This window comes from Periplaneta americana, chromosome 16, assembly GCF_040183065.1.
Source record: "Periplaneta americana isolate PAMFEO1 chromosome 16, P.americana_PAMFEO1_priV1, whole genome shotgun sequence".
Lineage (NCBI taxonomy): Eukaryota > Metazoa > Arthropoda > Insecta > Blattodea > Blattidae > Periplaneta > Periplaneta americana.
Window position 1 is genome coordinate 76,132,080 of NC_091132.1, and position 21,198 is coordinate 76,153,277.

The 21,198-nt window shown below is 36.5% G+C and overlaps 1 protein-coding gene across 2 annotated transcripts in view; it reads right to left on the reverse strand.

Annotated features, from left to right (window-relative positions):
- LOC138716486 (serine/threonine-protein phosphatase 6 regulatory ankyrin repeat subunit B-like) overlaps positions 1-21,198 on the reverse strand; it is a 60,438-nt gene that overhangs the window by 19,406 nt on the left and 19,834 nt on the right. The window contains exon 2 of one of the 2 annotated variants that reach the window (XM_069849625.1): positions 4,890-5,046. The exons of the other annotated variant lie outside the window; for it this stretch is intronic. The gene's annotated coding sequence lies outside the window, so the exon portion shown is untranslated. The remainder of the gene's footprint in view (positions 1-4,889; positions 5,047-21,198) is intronic. 2 annotated transcript variants of the gene reach the window in all.

A 21,198-nucleotide genomic window follows, 5' to 3' on the forward strand; every position in this document is an offset into this window, starting at 1 on the left:
TGAGAAGGATTTTTTAATGTGGCAATAATGTTTCAAGCGTATTGGCCATTGTTTGTACAGCAGTGGCAAAAAAAACCCGGACCGACCCTTGTAGCTGCTTTCAGAGCCTTGTTAACTCCAGAGCACGATAGACTGGTAACTAAGACTTTCGTGGTTCGAATCCTGCCTGGAAAAGAAATTTTTTTTGTACCTTATTCAAATCTATTCCCAATACTTTTCGATTGAAGCGATATTTTACTACTTAATTAACTTATTATTCCCAGAACATGAATTTTACCGGCAATCGAAAAGTATTGGGAATAAATTTGAATAAGGAACATAAAAAAGTTTCCTTCCCAGTCAGGATTCGAACCACGAAAGTCTTACTTACCAGTCTATCGTGCTCTGGAGTGAACAAGGCTCTGAAATCAGCTACAAGGGTCGGTCCGATTTTTTTGCCACTACTGTACAACACCTGATCACGGAAGTTTCACTGTTGTTCACAGCCTTGATTGGTTCCAAATATAAAGACATTTTAAGCAGAAAGAAAATGTTCCACAATTCTCACTGTAGTAGGGATATATACAGGGTGTTTAAAAATACGGGGCATAATTTCAGGTATGTATTTCCCACATATAGACAATCAAAATAGTTCATTATAACATGTGTCCGGAAATGCTTTATTTCCGAGTTATGACCTTCACAACATTGAAATTCACCGGAACGTTTTTCTTTCCGCAGGTCGTTGCCGTCAGAGGAGACATTAAGAGGGCACTCTGACAGTTCATTCCGAGGCAAAGGTTACATTCAGTGTTGTGTAGGCGTTAGACTGTGCGACATGTATTCAAATCAAGAGCTGGCAGAGATACACTTCATGTACGGTAAGGCGGACGGCAATGCTGCGCTGGCTCGTCGTTTCTACCAGGAGAGGTACTCACAGCGACAATGTCCAGATCGCAAGACATTTGTACGTCTCCATTACCGTCTGTGCGAGTATGGAAAATTTAACTCTCCTGGTTTGGGAAGGGGACGACCAAGATCTACAACTCCAGAAGTACAGGAGGAGATTCTGGAGACTGTGAACATGACTCCTTCTATCAGCACACGAAGGGTAGCGTTGCAAGTCAATGTTCCTCATACGACTGTCTGGAGACTGTTGAAAGAGTATCAATTGTACCCTTATCATTTGCAACGTGTACAGGCCCTGTCACCAGCAGATTACCCTACACGAGTTAGGTTCTGTCAGTGGTTTTTGCAGCAGTGTGGTGTAAATCCGAACTTTCCTGCCTTAGTATTATTTACCAGATGAAGCACACTTCACACGAGATGGCATAACAAATTTCCACAACCAGCATGTATGGGCGTATGAAAACCCACGTGCAACTGTTCCATTCATCACCAGGTGCGGTTCTCCCTCAACATGTGGGCCGGTATCATTGGTGATCGATTAGTTGGACTCCATGTACTTGTAAACAGACTTACGGGGCAGGCGTACACAAACTTCCTGAAAAACACCATACCTCATGTTTTAGAAGACACTCCACTCATCAATCGTCAACACATTCACTTCTTGCATGATGGCGCTCCTGCACACTTCAGTCGTACGGCTCGCCGGTACTTGGATTGAAGGTTTCCTGATCGATGGATAGGTAGAGGTGGCCCAATTGCTTGGCCTCCACGGTCACCTGATCTGAACCCTCTCGATTTCTACTTGTGGGGCCATTTAAAATCATTGGTTTATTCGTCTCCGGTGCCTAATTTGGAATCCCTTCGGAATCGAATTGTGGCATTTCTGAGGACATACGCAATACTCCTGGAGTTTGGGATCGTGTTCGCAGGTCAATGAGACATCGATGTGAGGTCTGTATTCAAGCAGGAGGTGGACATTTTGAACATCTTCTGTAATGACAACGACCTGCGGAAAGAAAAACGTTCCGGTGAATTTCAATGTTGTGAAGACCATAACTCGGAAATGAAGCATTTCCGGACACATGTTGTAATGAACTATTTTGATTGTCTACATGTGGGAAATACATACCTGAAATTATGCCCCGTATTTTTGAAACACCCTATATATATATATATATATATATATATATATATATATATATATATATATAACTCCTTTTGAAGGAACAAGAAAAATTCCCTATCCAGAATATTAGCAGACCCTCAAAATAAGGTTCGGGGTCCTCCGGGGGTCCGCGTACCCCACTTTGAGAACCATTGACGTAGAATATCTTTTAAGAATGCGCCTGCATGCGATTCTGGGATTCTACGTGGCTGTTGTGCCTCGTTTAAAGGCTAGAAGTATCCGCGCTGAATATGTCTGCATTATAGCATCGTACTATCGCATTCCCTTTTTCAATATCTATCGCAGAGATGGGCATCGTGCCTCACTTGAGAATTTGTGCCTCACTGACCTTCACAGAGCTTATCGCTCTGAGTGACATCATCTTCACAGTCCCCGTTCCTCCCTCACGCAGTTCCTAGGCGTGGGCAGGTTATATGTCATAAGCAATATCAGTGGTGGCATAATGACATTATCAAAGCAGTGTGTACGCGTTAGAAAACGATTATTTCATGAGAAATGGGAGGAAGAGTTTTTTTTTTGCTGTTTAGAAGGGGAGAACATACGATGTATGTTATGCTCGAAAATCCTATTAGGCATTAATAAATTTAATACACAACGACATTACTCCTTATGTCATAAAGAACATGCTGAATTAGAATTTAAGGCACATTAAATGTTATTTTTCGTACTATTCCTAAGAAAATTTATGATCTTAACATTTGCATAGTATACTAAATACGACATTATACCTTAAACACGCTGCATTGAAAGGTACGAGGAATTAAATGTTGTCTGTACGTATTATTTCTAAAAGAAATTTATAAAAAATATATATCAAATGTCCGTAGAAAACGAAATATGATTTTCTGAAATTATTTTAGGTCGAGAACGTGTAAATCTATTATGTAATCTTGATAAACGCCAGAATATTCAAGAAAATAAACGTAGACAACGTGATGGAATATTATTGGCTACTTACGCAATTTCTCGCCTGTGATTTAAATCAATTCAATGATGGAGAAATAGTAAAGAGGTTTATGATTAAAGCTGCCGAATTAATTTGCCAAATTGAATAAAAGATTTCGAGTCTCTCACGTTAGCCAAGCGCTTTCGTAATAATTCGCCACTGACCGCCTTAGCGATTACGATAAGGTGACGCAGGTCACAGCAATTTATATTTCCCATCCTACTATGCAGTCTCCTCCCCGTAAACAAACTATTTGAAATCGAGTGCCTCACGTAACGGAAAATTGTGCCCATGTATAATCTATCGTGTCCTTCGAGCATATCACAGACCACTAGGATTCTTTCAGTGTGTAGGTGTTTCGTAGACATTACTTATCATACGCAAGGACATTGAAATGACAACTATCGTGGCTTGTAACTGGTTTCAGGAACTTTTCGGACGTGGATTTTCAATTTCATATCGCCTCTTCTGACCAATTGCACAATGACGGAAACCTGTACACGAACAGACCAAGTGAGTTACGTATTTAAAATAAACTTGTTCATTGCCAAACGTATTATGCACTTAATGATTGTTTACGAATGCACGTCTATCACTAACAAGCAAACATTCTCATGGGGGCAGATAAAAAAGTTATATTTTTTCCTTCCACCATATTAAAGAAAACACAATTTCATGGAAAGATTTATTGAAACAGATACAGATATTGTTGAACTATTTTTCAACATATTCTCCACCGGAAATGAGAATGAGTAATTTAATATTTGCCGAATTTATATTTCTAGAAAAAAATATACACGAACCAAATTTATTTTACAGTTAAAAGTGCCCGAAAAAAATGGAAGATATCAATATAAAATCTTGATAGGTTTGAAGTGAAATAGCTCTTGTGATAGAGCAGGAAAATGAAACAAGACAGCTTCAGTTCACATATTATTATTATTATTATTATTATTATTATTATTATTATTATTATTATTATTATTATTATTATAGTAAAACCAATATGATATTCTTTTTATTTGTTTTTTAATTTTTAAATATGTCATACTATTGTTTAATCAGCATAAATGTTATATATGTAATAGGACTATTTTTGTTAAATTTCAAAACTCAGGTATAACTCGAAAATTTTAAGCACTCGAAACATTTCGAAAACAAATTTGAAATCACCGCGATGATTTCTATGAGAATCCGCAGTTCTAATAGACAAAAGTTTAGTCACTCTACATACGAAAGTCCACCAGAAAAACACTCCTTTCTTTAACTAGCCGTAACACGGAAACTAGTAAAGATTTTGAATAGCAACGATTTTTAAAACTAATTTTCATTCTTTCTAAACGTTTCTCTCGCTTTGACCTCGCATCTAAAGTGAAAGATAAAAAAGTTTGCCCCTTACCAACTTTTGAGAGTGTCAATGTCTATTTTGAACACGCCACGTCGAAGTTAGTATTTTTTTCCCCACTTTCCAAAATATATTTTGATTTTGTAGTTTTTTCTATGATTTTCTTGGATATATACCTTTCCTAAAAATTACACCGCGATTGATCGACTATCATAGGAGCTACGACATAATAATGTTTATTGGTGCTGCAAATAGCGTCCTCATCTACAACTGGAGCAGCTACGGCTGCATTGTCCCTTTCTCTTGCACCACGGTGCATTTTCCGATACACTCCTTACCCGATATCCATTTTAGCGAGTGTTGACGATCACTGCCTTAGAGCACGAAGCTACAACGCGGGATTTACGATATTTTCTACAATTGTGACAAAGATAATTTTGAAGTATGGAGATGAAAGTATGATAGCACACGAAGCAGATATATCTCTAGGAACCTTCCATAACACAAATTAATCTCGAACTCACCAGAATCTTATGTTAGATCTTCAACGTGGGAAGTCGATATTCTGGCTGTTCAGCTAACGTAGTCAGTTTGTAGAAGGTCAAGTGGTCTGAGCACCGAGATGATTAACGTAGGGACACTCATTTGGTTTACTGATTGATGCGATGAATCTGAGACAGCCTAAGTGATAAGAGAATTGCATCTATTAGAGCGGGCAGTATAAAGAAAAGCCAAAAACAAGTACACAAATAATTTTCTATCAGTCGGAAATGAATTGAGCGCGACAATTACTATACAGTGTATGGGCAAATTTAAGACCATCCCATATTTTTCTATTGGTTTTACTTGTTCATATTTCAACCACACTCTATGAGAACATTTTAAGATTTTGCTCAAAGAAAAGTTACGTAGCTGAAACGGCTCAAAAGGTGAGATTTTTTAAAAGAATTTAAGTACATAAGGAACTGAATCTTTTTATGTAAAGAATTTTTAGTTTTCAAAGACAACTTATTATTAAAAAAAATAAATTCAACTGAAAATTTCTGGAGGTTTAAATTTTATGAAATTGGGACTAAAATGATTGATTTTTGGATTTTATTTTTAGTGCCATTTAAAATTTCCGCCTTGTTTTAGGTTGGCAATATTCGTTTCTTGTGATGTTAACAGTTCTCTTAAAACATGGTTGTCATTATAGATAGAGTGAGCTAAAGGTCGCTTTCCCCAAACACTTCCTTACATTTAATTATATTCAATTAACATTTGACTACACATTCCTTTACAGATTTTGTTCAAAATGGAGGCCTTGTTTCTCGATCACAATTCACAACCTTTAGACACTGATTTACAGATAGCAGAACATAACTCACGATTTTCACTGTTCGATCATCTGTTCAACTGATGCAGATCCTGCGGTTTCTGAGCAAAAACATCATTTTTCAAGATATCCTTCAGCGAAAAAGCAAATTTTGTCAGGTCGCATGATCTGGGTGGCCATTTTGTTGTGCCACGTCGGCCAATACATTCATGACATTACTGGTTCAAGAAGTCTCTCACGCATACACCAAAATGAGATGGTGTTCCATCCTGTTGTCATAGGCCTATCAACTGCATATCGGCAAAGCGAGAGCTGTTTTCAAGACATGACAATGAAAAAACAGTTGACGCACGAACATGGTTGCCAACCCACCACTTATTACACCAGCTATTCGTTTATTCAAGTTACGGTATCTGCGTGTATATATATATATATATATATATATACAGGGAAGTCTCTCAGCACTGGAGATAGCGGAATGTATGCGCTAGCAACTGCAGTTATGTTGGCAGTAGCTGGAACTTACGCTAGGAACAAAACGTAAACTGTGTACTCACCACAATCATAACAGATGCTGGAAGTGTTTTCCTCGTTCTTGAAGGCACAGTTCGACTCTTTTACAGTTATTTGCAAACACTTTCACTATCGTTTCTTGCGTTATCGATTGCACATAATTAATTATATTCGTCTGAAGTTCATAGAATTTTTTAGGATTATTACCATATACCGCAGATTTTGCTGCACACCAAAAGAAATAATCCGATGGTGTTAAATCAGAAGACCGCGGTGGCCATAGACCTTTAGTGATTATTATTTCGCCAAAGAACTCTTTTAAAAGTCCAAGCGATTGGTTTGACGTATGTGCCATAGCATTGTCCTGTTGAAAAAACAACGCTCAATTTCATTTTCATTCAGCGTAGCAAGAAATGAATAAATAATCGCAGAACAGTAAACATCCGAATTCACAGAAGTCTCAAAGAAGATCGGTCCTATTATTCGCGCTTTTGATATGGCAACACACACTCCGATTTTCTCTGGATGCAATGTTGTCTCTCTTATTGCAGAGGGATTTTCTGAAGACTAAACCCGTGAATTTTGAGAATTTACATAGCCGAATAAGTTAAACCATGCTTCTTACGTAAAGAAAGTTTCATTTAAAACGTCAAGTCCATTCCGATTTACAAATCTCTGGAACAATTCACAATACCTCGCTCTCTTTTCGTAATCACTTTCTCTTAATTCATGAACACTGTAATTTTATAGGGGTACAATTGAAGTTCGCTTCTTACAGTCGTTAAAATTGTAGGCCTGCCACTTCTTGGTGCATCAAGAACTGATCCAAATTCCACTTAATTTATTGATCAAGTCACATACAGTAACGCGATTTGGACACCTGGAATTAGGAAAACGCTTACGAAATGTCTGTTTAACATTTTCTGTAAAATTATCACTAGACAGTGTATGCGGGTTGATTTAAGGGAAAGTGAAGTTGTTTCGTATCGGAGTATATGGCACGTGCCGCGTCGTTCATCTTTTGTGTACCTGGCGAGTACAGCAGCGTACCTAACGAAGGTGTGCAGTTGTATTATCCTGCTCAAGTATTTAGTATGAGTTTAATAGTATAGTGCTGATCCATTCATAATGTCGAAGTCAAAACGTTAAATTCGCTTAGAGATACGAAATGCAATTAAGAAGTATGAGAGTGACATTTTATGTATTAACGAAGACAATATCGTGTGTAATGTATGTAAAATTGAAATAAAAACCAGAACAACTCAGGCTATAGAGAAACATTGCAACAGTACATCGCAAAGGAAATGAGTTGAAATGAAATCTGAGGAACCATCATCATCATCATCATCATCATCATCATCATTTAGTTGTGCGGGTCTAAATGACACGTGCAACATGATGCTCAATGCAAATATTCCTCTAAAGAAATTGAGTGATCCCCATTTTAGAGTTTTTCTTCAGAAATTCTCTCGATACAAAAACTGTTTAAGCGATATGCGAAGACGATTCAGCTTCGACAACTTACGAGAATATATCGTCGTTTACTGCAACGCTGGTAATTGCATCAATGATGACGAGGACTGAATGTTGCAAGGTATGTACTACAGTACGTTTTTTTCTTTTTCTTCTGACTGTACGGAGATACAGTAGCATGTTGACGTCGTCTGTTTACGTTTAAAAACCTGTTGAGCCAATAGTCTGAATGAAAAAAAATGTAACGTATAGTAAATGTGCACCTACATTCAACGATAAGTCATCCCGCATCCACTGTCTACTTATCACCTTCGCGTAAAACGTATTCCACCAAAATAGCTCATTCTTCAATAGAAAGCATTGTCACCAGTAGTCTCTAGCCACAACTCACTGGCAATTAGACTGAAGTAGAGATGGGTAAAAAAAGCTGGAACAGTTTATTTGAAACTGTTTCACAATTGAAACTGTTTCGTGATATAACCTGTTCCAACTGTTCCAAAGAGTGTTACACTGCTCCAGTGATAACTTCAATGTTCCACATGGTTCCAACAGATAAACAGTTCAATTTCTAAACATTTTCCTCTTCTTTGTTGTCTGCAAAAGCCACGTGTAGCGCTATCATTGACCTCCAATCGAAAGCAGATATAATATTATCCATGTTCCACACGGCTTTTGTCCAACAGTAGCCTATGTAGGATCGCGCAATTTAATTGTACGAATCAAATTCCCTAATAAATATGATATTAATTATTAGCTGTCCATTGATGGAGAATATATTCATGGTGCCTTAACACAGTGTTCATTATTAATATACTGCGAAAAATATCATCGGCTAATGTCATCGTTATTAAACTCTCCTAGGGTTATAAGCGTTATTTTTACTAAAGTCGATTTATTTTAATTGTAGTTATTTAGTGTACCCTTAATAGTAACCTACGAAAACTATCTTTCGTTGTCATAATACACTGAACAGCTGATTTAAAGACGATTCAAGGGCTTTGAAACATGTTCCCGAAGCAGATGAGAGGTTGAAGCAGTTGGAACACTTGGAATAGTTGGCACTGATGTTATAAATATATTCTTATGAAACTGTTTCTTTGAAACTGTTATTTTGGAACAGTTTCGTTCATGAAACAGTTACAGTCGAAACTGTTTCTTAAAAAGAACAGTTTATCCCATCTCTAGACTGAAGTACACCCCGTCTGCCTTCAACTGATATCGTTAGCTAAATAACTCCCACACAAGGATGTGGCAATGACGCGGCCCGGCTGATGCTACCAACATAATTGGAGTTGCTAGCGCATACACTCCGCTGTCTCCAGTGCGGAGAGACTTCCCTGGCGCACTGTATGTACATAAGGAGTATAGCTCACGCAAGAAACGATTTCCGAAAAACAGTAGTGGCGTTACTGTCTGTTTTGACGTGTGTATGTAGGCACTCCAAGGGAGCGAGAGGTGCGGGGCGATGGAAGTACTGCCTTTTCCAAGAAGATGAACAGATGGGGACATCGACTGTGGAAATGAAGAGCGTAGCAAGAGAAAAATTCGAACCGAATTAAACGCGCAACATTATGTTTACCAATAAAATAATGATACTCTGCGAGGGGAACGCTCCGTCACTACATAATAAAATAAACGCACTTGGCACAAGACACGTATTCACATGCAGTGGAACTGAAATTAAAACCATAATGTAACTATCACAATACAAGATTGATTCTACCGATGTCGTTTCCCTTCCGACTGTACTCTTGAATATCATTCAAGTTATCTCGTGACCTTCCTGGCGTCCGCTCTTTCTTATCGAATTGCTTCGTTCGCATTCCTAGCGTCGGTAATCTCTGCTTGCGAGACCTATACAAGTATGAAACCTAAGAACGAATATTGAGAAAAGCGACTTTTGACCCACTTTGTATATATACAGAACTTTTCTAAAGGAAGGTTAGAATAAAACACACGTGTTTTTATTAGGTGATCTTAAGCTTTTCTCCAACACTGTACTAACCTAGCTTTACCTCGATTAAGATCTGCGGAATATAATAGAAGAAAACTGTTTTTATGTAGGCCCCTTAATCTTCGAAATCACAGATGTTGACATGGTTGTCACACAGTAACATTATATGAAGAAACGCTACAAAATGTGATATAAATGCTATAAAATATGCTAGAAAGATAAGGCCTACTTACTACTTTCCTCGTGAGAGCGAAACTGACGCTCGCAGCGGTACACAGAAGTAACTGTTCAATATTCTGAAGCTCGCCGTAAGTTATCAGGTTATGTGTCGTATTTCGTAACCAGCGAGGCTTCAACAGTAAATTTCCTACATCGCATGTTGACATTTCCGACACTCAATTACTTATACAAAAGGAAAGATTGTACCAGGACAGGACATTGAAGCGGTAAGACATACCGGTTTACAATCTGGCCTCTATAGTCCGTACAGTCCGGGTGTGTAAATTTCGATAGTACTGGTTTACAGCATACATGGGCACAATTTTCGGTTACGTGAGGCACTCGATTTGAAATAGTTTGTTTACTAGTCCCATCGCTCTAATTTCCGGCAGCCAATCACGTTGCAGGTCGGCTACATTTAAACGTGTGCGTATTGTGATTCGCTTATGAAGACGTTATTCATTTCTTAAGGTTCAATAAATACTTAATATAATTGCCCGCCATTTTGGCTCTTTCGTTGGCGTTCGCAGAAAGCACATGAAGACGTTATTTGCCTCTCAATTATTTGCTGAATTACAGTGCGTTTGTTTTATTATCATAGGAGCTACGACATGATAATGTTTAACGGTGTGGCAAATAGATTCCTCGTATGGTAACTCGTCAACGAAAGAACAAAAATGGCGAACGATACTACCTACCTAGACTTTATAGAGCAGGGATGTCGAACAGCGCTCTCGAGCTGTGAACTGCAGAGCCTTCACTCCTCCCTTACCGTGCAGAGGTTGAACACAGGTAGCAGCATGGTGGAAACATAGTAGAGGTGTGGGACAAGCTGTTCGTGTTTTCGTTCAGTCTGCGCATGACGTCACCTTTACTGCAGGCCGCACTCGAATGACACAGTCAACATAACAGATTGTTGATGGTTAGATCTGCGTCCATAGATTTAAATGAATAAATAAAACTCATGGTTTGTGTATTCAGTAAATATTGACAGTATAGGCTATAATAGGGTCTATCTTGAAGTGATAACATTATAAAATAGTGAACAATAAATTAAATTCAAGAGTCAAGAAATAATGTAATATGGTAGTGCAACGTTAATAATTGCCTTCTGTAATATACACGTACTTTTATAATAATTATAATACGTTATGCTACAAATATGCACAAAATTAGGCCCATATATCACACAAATTATATTACACATGAATTCAAGTACAATAGGAACTACCTTGAAATGATAACGTAATAAAATTATGATCTATTACATATTAAACTCAAGTTTCAAGAAACAATGTGATATGGCAGTGTGTCATTAATAATATTGCCTTCTGTAATATACACGTGGTTTTATAATAATTACAATACAATGTGTAATAAATATATACATACTTAGATCTATACAGTCATTTATAACATACATTATTTTGTACATGAATTCAAATACTTTTGAACCTTCACTAACATATGTATATGAATTTCTTGGAATAATTTGTCATTATAGTAAACAAATATTTTTATATATTCAGGCTATTGGAGACATAATATAGTCTACTACATTATTTACCTTATTATTCCACACACGACATAATATAATTTCACCATTATAAATCCCACTCTGTTAAGTAAATACTTATTCTTATGCAATCTTTTTCATTTTCTTTATAATATTTCTCTTTGAAATTCCAGACATTTTTATTATTTTATTAATTTCTTTAATTCTAATAAATGTTCTTGTTCTAACCAATGCCGTAATTACTTCTGGCGGAAGAAGAGAACTGATTTCTGCTTAGTTTTTCATGGCAGAATTAACCAAATTTACAGTCTTTTTTATTATAAATTTCTCATGAGAAACAGAATCTCCGTGCACATCTGAGAATATACTGTCAACAAGCATGGCAACCAATTGCAGATCCTTAGAAGGGAGAATTAAGTTTCCACGGGACACTGTAGTAATCCAGTCTTTTTGATTAGCAGAAGTTGACAATTTTGTGTGAATTCCAAGATTCGGGTATTGCTCCATATGTTTTGATGCAGCATATCCTGCAATATATTTTAATCCTTCCTGGGATATCCGCTATCTTGCACAGATTTCATATATTTTTTCTGGGAGGCCTATATTTTCTTCAGGATCTCGATCGTTGGTAAATTTAACCGGTTTCAGAATGCCTTTAAGAAATTCTGCCGTTGCACATAGTTCTTTCTGCAGATTATCATTGACTTCTGATTGGCTTGTACTAGGACCCACTATTAATGCCTCTTCTTCCGAAAGTAAATCGGAGGTGTTTTTGTTCTCACAAAACTAAGATAATGGATTTCGACCTAGTACGTACCACTTCAGTCTATGTTTAAAATCTAAAGCAGAGGGATGATCGTTTGTTCTACCCATGCTTCTAATTTCCGAAAAAAAGTTTTCTACCAGATCTTGGTTAAGTTTTCTTGTGATGATGTATTCAATTTTGTACTTGTACCTCATTGCCTCATACAACAATGTTAATGATTTATTATTTATTAGAATCCCCTCCTGATAAGGTAATTTCCTGTTTGCTTCTCCTACTTTAACTGTGGTCATGAAGTCATTCATTTCTGAGAGTATAATATTCTGATCTTGAAGGTTTATTCCGTAACTATGCAGCCCACTGTGGGTACCGAATTTAGAAACGGTATTAAATAAATCAAACCAATCATTAGTTAATTTTATTGCCTTTGAAGTTTCTTTCCATTCATTTTATCTCAACAGCTCGTTTTCACCACACCATTTCAAAGCCTTTGCAACTCTGTTGGAAAATAATTGTGCTGCCTAACTAACTTTTTGTCTTTGGGTACCACGGACACTTAAGTGTAACTTAGTTAACTTGTAAGCTAATTTTGTATCAGAGGACGAGGATGCACGTAAAAGTTCATGAATTGGTTCTGATGAAATGTCCAAGCCGTTCAAGTTGAAACCATGATCTAGAAAGTGATTCCTGTGTAATTTCAATAAATGTGGAGCGTCTGAAAAAACAAATATTTCTCGAGTTGAATAATTTTGATTAGAAAAACTGCAATTTAGTTTGGTATAAATTTTCAAATCACGCCACAATTTTCTGTTACTTCCACCTAAATCGCTAACTGTGGCCACAACTTGAAAACCACTGCCTTCTAACTGGCAAATTATGTATGTTAGGATTTCTTTTGTCATTGTCTGATCATATTTATAGTATACGGGCTGCTTCCACCTTGCAAACAAACCACGTGCAAAAACAACCTGCACTGCCTTATGAGGTCCAATTATTTGTTCTTCCCTACTGTCAAAAGAAACCTCCTCATTTAAATACATTTCATCAAATGCTAATACTGTTACACGCTCTAACTCCGACATATTTGTAGCTCTCGCCTTCATTAATTTTAAGACATTATAAAGTACCCCTTCCTCAAGCGATAATTGTTTTACTGCCCATTTTCTCAGAGTTGACAAATCAGGTAACGGGTAATTTAATTTTCTTCTTAAGTATCGGTATGTTTTTGGACTTAGGTTTCGAAGTGTTATTGCAGTATCGTAATCTTCTACAGACCATTTCACCCTACGCTTTTTATTCAAAAGAGCATCAATTTGCCCAATAGTGAAAAATGGTTTCAAAATTTCAGCCACTTTATATTTAACTTCTGTTTGTCTAATGTTTTTCAATGAAATTAAATCCTCATGTAATTTTCTTTTGTCTTCTTCATGTTTCCTGTTGGCAGCTGTCAATTCCTTAATCCTCGTTTCTAGAGAGTAATTCTTCTCTTCTAATTCCTGAATTCTTTGTATTAGTATTTGGCATTCCTCTGTGACAGTAGACTCAGTGGCTCCGCGATTTTCCATTGTTACATTAGTGCTGGATGCTCCTGTTGCGCTGAAGTGAAAGAAAGTTAATAGGTACAGTAGCCTACAGGGGCGTATTTAGGCCTCGGCAGACTAAGAAGCTGCCTAGGACGGCAGATTTGAGGCAGCGACTTTTAAGCTATTACTGTTAAATTTTTATATGTTTTTTTAAATTTTATTCGTAACTCTTTTAAAGAGTACATGAACTTAAACGCACAATGAAAAGGATATGAATAACAATGGCAACAATCAGTTCAAATTATGTATTGTAATTAATGTCTAGTTAGGTTTATTAAAGAAACTGTACTCAACGCAATGAGCTGCGATCGCTGTCTGCAGTAAAGATGACGTCACACGCCTCGGCCGCTATCGCAACAGCATGCGCAGTCCCACACCTTTACTATGTTTCCGCCATGGGTAGCAGGCAGTCCGGCCGAATGATCGTAAACAAAAGCGAAACTGCGGCGGCTGGTACTTTGATAACTTTTATACATCTTACCAATTGATTAGGAACTCAGTTTATATTTGCACTTGATGACTCTGATAAACAAAGAATGTAGCCTACATGAGGATGAATTATGATGATGATTATGATGATGATGATGATGATGATGATAATAATAATAATAATAATAATAATAATAATAATAATAATAATAATAATAATAGAGTTTTATCTACTTGGTCATTCCATGAATGTTGTTCGTTAGTGACGGAAATAAATCATAATAATGTTATTAATATCATGTTTAAAATATCAACTTTGTGTGTATGTGTTGTAGCAGTGCAACTTCAAGTTCAGAAACGTAAACTGTTTTGATGTATAAAATTAATTACTTTTAGCGTGACTTGAAATTTGTTCATAGTTTTTGTTACAGATTAAAAAATATCTCCTCCTCGAATTCGATCCTTTAGTGAAATAACATCTACAAGATCTCCATGAACATTGAAATCCGAATCGACACCCCTTATGAATATACTGTAGATAGCTGCGCCGTATCTTTCCGGTCGGTACTTTCATCAAGAGCTATAGTGAATAATAAGTGAAAGTTTTCATTCTTGCTATCAGTTGTTCCTCCAAGTTATCTCCCATTTATGATACGCGCTCTGCAACAGTATTACGAGACAGACATATAGATTTAAAATCATTAACTTATTCCGGACATATCCCTTTTGCAACAGCTATGAGACAGCCTTTCACAAATTCTCCGTCAGTAAATAGCTTTGAAGTCGTTGCAATGATTTCACAAATTTTGTAGCTAGTACAAACCAAGCTTATTCTACTAACACCCGATGATGATGGAAGGTTTTCTGAATTAAATCTTGACTTTAATTCTTCTACAGCCTTTTCACGAGTGAAACCGGATAACTTTTCTGGTTCATAAGCTTCAGCATGACGTGTAGAATTAAAATGCCTTTTAATATTATGATGGCTAATGTATCCAAGTTCTTTTCTACATATTAAGCAATGTGCCTTTCCGTCCTTTAAGATAAATAGATATTTATCTGTCCACTCACTATTGAATCGTCGTTCCACATCCATACCAGCCGCCAGAGTTGATAAACACATTGCGTACAGAACACTGCTACAGCGAGCTGACTGACTGTCGTTTCAGCTCAGCTACGGTAGGAAACAGTATTAATCGTTTCACAGCTTGAGAGCGCTATTCGACATCCCTGTTATAGAGCCTTCACTTCCTAAGACGTAAGCAAAGAGGAGGAGTCACGCCGGGAATAACAGCGTCGCGACTATAGGAGAACAGACTGCAGCGTAGGATGGGAAATATAAACTGCTGTGACCTGAGTCACCTTATCGTAATCCCTAAGGCGGTCAGTGGCAAATTATTAGGAAAGCGCCTAGTTAACGTGAGACTCTCGAAAACTTTTATTCAATTGGGCAAATTAATTCGGCAGTTTTAATCATAAACCTCTTTACTATTTCTCCGTCGCTGAATTGATTTAAATCACAGGCGAGAAAGTGCGTAACTAGCCAATAATTTTCCATCACGTTGTCTACGTTTATTTTCTTGAATATTCTGGCGTTTCGCAAGGTTACTTAATAGATATGCACGTTCTCGACCTAAAATAATTTCAGAAAATCATATTTCGTTTTCTATGCACATTATATTTTTTCTTTATAAATTTCCTTGGGAAATAGTACGTACAAACAACATTTAATTTCTCATGCCTTTTAATGCAGCGTGTTTAAGGAGTAATGTCATACTTATAACATTTATTAGTGCGTATTAGCCTAGATCATATATGTAACAGATAACTCATCGCTATGTTAAAATCGGCAGCACTTTGAAGAGAACAAGCGCCAGGATCGCCACCCGTCCGCCGTAAACGAACACGAGATGGCAGTACAGTCGCTAATGCAATTCAAATGGGAATTATGATATGACTCCTTATGTAACTACTAGATGGCAGTATATTAAACCTGACAAAAGTTGTTAACGTCAAAGCCTATAAGGCCGACCTATCTATTACATATATGATATAGGGTATTAGGCAGACTTGGGAAGTTGCGCATAAAATTAATTACTACACAATGCGTAAAATACGCGTAAAATGTATAATTTGCTTTAAATGTAAAATAATAATAAAATCACAATTTCTAACAAATTAAATAAACAAAGTGTTAAATAATTGTTAACTCGAGTTCTCAGGCTACCAAAGTCCGTTACTTGCGGTAATTCATACGTGTTCTTCATATCAAGTGTTATAATATGTTCTATCATTTGAAACGATTCGCAGACACCACACAGTGTTTCCGCGTTTTGCTTAGCTAATCGCCACGCTGATACATATACCAGAGTTTACTCGTAGGCTATTAGTCATCAAAGCTGCCGACGATTTTTTTAATTGGTTATTTTACGACGCTTTTTCAACTGCTATGGTTATATAGCATCTAAATGAGATGAAGGTGATAATTAGTCTAGTAGTCAGACTATTAGACTATTAGTCAGAAACAGAGTTTGAAGTTTGCGCTGTGCCATCGCCGGCTGCTATATACTCCGCCCTCCCAATTGAAGGAAACATGCGAACTGCTGTTAGTACTCACCTTCTCCACGGAGACGCTGACAGAGTGATACACTGTTGCCGCGGGAACACAAATCTGCCAGAAGATACCCAAGATTTTCCTGCTTATTGGTTTTGAATTAAGGTATTTCACCCTCTCAAAACGTTCCGTTCTTTCAATACCAACATTCTTAAGGAATATTGAAATTGCAGTTTTGAAGATGTGTCCCAAATTTTCAATATGAATTGAATCGTTAGATTGGTGGCATTTTAGTACAACTGATTTCTTCATAACAGGAATATTGTCTGTATTAATATTTCACACATTTTACTGTTTACAAATTTTACGGCTTCGCAAACAAACTCTTCAATAATATTAATCACCCATACTAACAACTCAGACGGATAATATGATGTGTTACAATCATCTTGCTTGAAAATTATGTCCAGCAGAGCAGAGCTGAATTTAGACTGTTGGATCAGATCACAACAAGATTCACATACTACTTCCTTCACAACACGTTTCACTATGAATCCACCAATATAAGCCAATGAAGCAACTTTTATTGGTGCTGAAAACGAACAAAGTAAATAATTCAACTAAAATTTAATTATCTACGATAATGCTAATAACACTAAAAAGTTTTATTAATATCAATAAAATAGCAATAGCTAGCTTGAAAAATTAAATCCGTAGCCGGGCCCACTGGATTAGCTCTCAGACAAGCTAACCACTACAAATAATAATAATAATAATAATAATAATAATAATAATAATAATAATAATAATAATAATAATAATATAGGTATGGTAACTAATAATTTAAAGAACAAATTTAAGCGTGCATTTATAATAGTATGGCATTTTTACAATATATGTATTCGTTCTTACATGGCCCATTGTTCAATTTTTGCAGTATATTTCTTACAGCGCCAGCGTCTGGAAAACTTACAAGAGCTTGGGTTGAGGTTGCGCTTGTAGCTGTTATAACGCTATGTTCAGCTATAATTCTTTTACAAGAGAGGAATGTAATCTTGAGTATCCTATTCAAGGCGAATGTTACAGCCCTTGAATCCAACATATCATTATTACCGGAAGTTTTTCTTAGCTTACTAAAAAAAAATCAATTGAATCACTGTTGAAGCATCTTGTTGATACAAAGTCAAACCCTGCTGATAACAGATATTTGATGCATTTCGCAGTTGACGCCGTAGGTAATAGAATATTTTTTTCGTATGTCTCATTGCTTAAGAAGCCTGAGCCGCGTTCTTCATTTTCTTTCTTCATTTTCCTAAGATAGGCTGGAAAATCGTTTTTAGCCAGATTAATCTTTCATTAGTGACATAAAAAATGAACTTTGTCCTTATCAAGCTAATTGTTAAAGCTACATATATCATGGATATTAAACCACTTCTGAATGATTTTCATAAAGTGAATTGGCCCTCCGCACTCTTTAAAAGTATGTGCCTTTTCTTGTCCACAGTTTTCTTTAAGACATTAAAGGGCTGTAATTACAGATGAAGAAAATATATCTTTTGCACGTTTTACATTAATTTTCTCCAGGTTGTTAGGACATACATGCTTACAAGTGAGGAATGGAACATGTTTAATTACCTGAGTTGACTGCAACTCATACAGATCTTTCACATGCTGTCCACTTATTTCTTTATCACCATCATGCATTGTTTTTTCTAGGAAGGTATTCCTCACACTTTTTAAAATGTGGTATTGATCAAAAGCAACAAACAGGGATCTGTTTTGATCGTGTGGATGAACGACTTCTGATATTAGAGACTTGCCATTACAAAGTCGTTTCATCATATTTACATTGCTTTTGTGATTGTCTGAAACCAAACGTAATATGACAATTCCACAGACTTCCACTTCCTTTATAACAGAAAGAGTAAGTTTATGCAAATCCTCTTTGTAAAAAAGTAGGCAGCTGATATTTTCAATTTTGAAGAAATGCCACAAATCAAAAAACAAAGAAAATTATTAGCTAAAATGTCATAATTTACTTTTTCTTCCATGGGTATAATGGCATATATTTGTACATTGCTTGATTCTGGAGTAAAACTGTTCTTTTGCCCGAAAAATGTGTTCAATTCTTTGTCATACTGTAGTTGCTGTTCTATTGCCATCTCGTCGACTATTAATGAACAAACTCGCTCAGCTTGATTCAGTTGTTGATATTCAGAGATTAACCTTTCTTTCACGAGATCTGTAACTCTAGTTTCGCAACACGTGTTGCCTAAATATCGGGATAGAGTGCTTTTCGACGGCAATTTCAAAATATTGTCCCTAACATGCCGATGTCCTTTGGGAGATATAAATTCCCACATTGCGCGTTGTTTGATGGCGGATTCTCTTCAGCTGGGTGACTTTTTCTCAAATTCAAGCATTTATTCCAAAAGGAAACTATATCTCGCATCGGAAGGGTTATTTTCATTACTTTTAATTATTCGCGAAGGCGAATAGTAATAGCAGTTATCGAAAGTTTACAATTTATCTTGTGTTTGTTGCAGTTGCCTTTCTAACTGACGAATCTTATTATTCGCGCGCCACAATTTAAGTTTTAATGTATTTTTCTCTTTCTGTGCTTGGAGGAATTTGTCATCCATACGACTTTACGTCTGAATACCGATACAACAAAGATTTTTTATGAGAATCGGTGTCTGCATTATTTCTAAAAACTTCAGGGTCATCCGAAGTGCCTGAACTACGTTTCCTTTTATTGTTAGGGGGCAAGATGGGGTGTTTTGTTATCTGCCTTCTCTCTTGTTTGTTTTCTGAAATTTTGTAAGACGGATAAGACGCAAAAACTGAGGGAATCACGTTCTTTAGCAACTGTTTCCTTTTTAATCCAGGATGATAATCTGTCTCACGGAAATGAAGATCACATACTATATACTACTGATGAACGTGAAGTAAAATTGAGAGTAAAATGTGCTCTTGATACTGCTTTAAGCCATTTTTCTTTAAGTTCTTATTGGCTAGGGAACTCGTGGAATGAGACCTCTCTAACTTTCCTACTGTCACTTTTACAGAAAGGGACGCAATAATAAACAATTATAGAATTTATAAGTAATGAGAGAGAAATATTTCAGGTATTTTTACAATAAAATAACCTATATGCAATTCTCTTAAAATGTACTGAAGTTATGAGATATGTTAAATTCCAAAGTAAGTTATATTGTTATGTGTTAGGAGAATATAAGAGCGGGAAAAGAACAGTTAACTTGCGGCATCACCGACTGGTACTTTCACTGATAAATAATATTATTATAGGATGTAACTTCTTCTTTTCAGAGCTTAACAATGTGTTAATTTCACGCATTCGATAATTTTCACATTTCAATAAAGTAGCTCGCTATAATTACTTAACTTTACCCCCTGGTCCACAGTATCACTCTCTCAGCGCTGTAGTGGCAAAATCATGCACTACGCTAGGTTCGTTATTTAACACAGGCTGCTTGCTAAATGGGAAGGCGGAGTATATAGCAGCCGGCGATGGCTGTGCGAACAGTAAAATCCATGTGCGCATGATCGGAACTGTTCAAACCAGTTTGGAACTGCTTTGCGAACAAACCTAATATTTATCTTTTATGTAACCTCATAAGAAGACACAACACTTCACTATCGTCTTGTCACTGTGTGCCTGACAATGAAACTGCAGTCTAAAGGCTGAACTGTCACAAAGCTCTCGGTCTTAACTTATTGCACAACACACCAACCGAGGGCTCTTCATTAAGTCACTAAATAGCTGAAGAATTCAGAAATTAATTTAAATAAACATTCACACCACTTTCTACAATGCAACAACGCAAAAATGACTGTCAAACCGGAACGAACACTGCTGCCATCTATTGTTTCCACCGTCAATTAGACATACCGAAATATTCAAAACAGGAATTTTTTGAGTCGTTCTTTCTTAAGACACTAGTATAAAGCTTATAATATACACCGGTACGAAATTACATCCGTTTGTAATCACACAGGGTTTCTGCGGACGTAATATATCTCCGTCTTCAACCTTTCATCTTCTCGACTTCACTAGGCCGCGCGACGTATCCTGAAGTTAATCCGAGAGCGAATTAGTAGTAGTATTGTAGTTTACCATCTGCACTCGAGGCAATTTCAGGATCTCTGATCTGACTTATTACGGAATCGAGTGTATGGCAAGTTAATCTTTATTTGCTCCTTGATCTTACATTTTTAAGTTCTAAATGTAGCGTAACCTTGATCGTTCTCCCCAGTCATCTTATCAGCTTTATGACATTTTCTTTGTAGGCTACTGTCTAGTTAATCTTTGTATTTGATATTATCTCTTGTCCCACATTTTCAATGAACTATTTCATATTTATATGTTGTTACATTGGACTAAATTAATCTAATAAATTATTTCTTATTTTAGTACATTATAGCTTTTGTCGTATGCCCCCCCATTTTAATTCGGTGATACCAATTTTAACGACAACCAAGTTAGGGAAGTT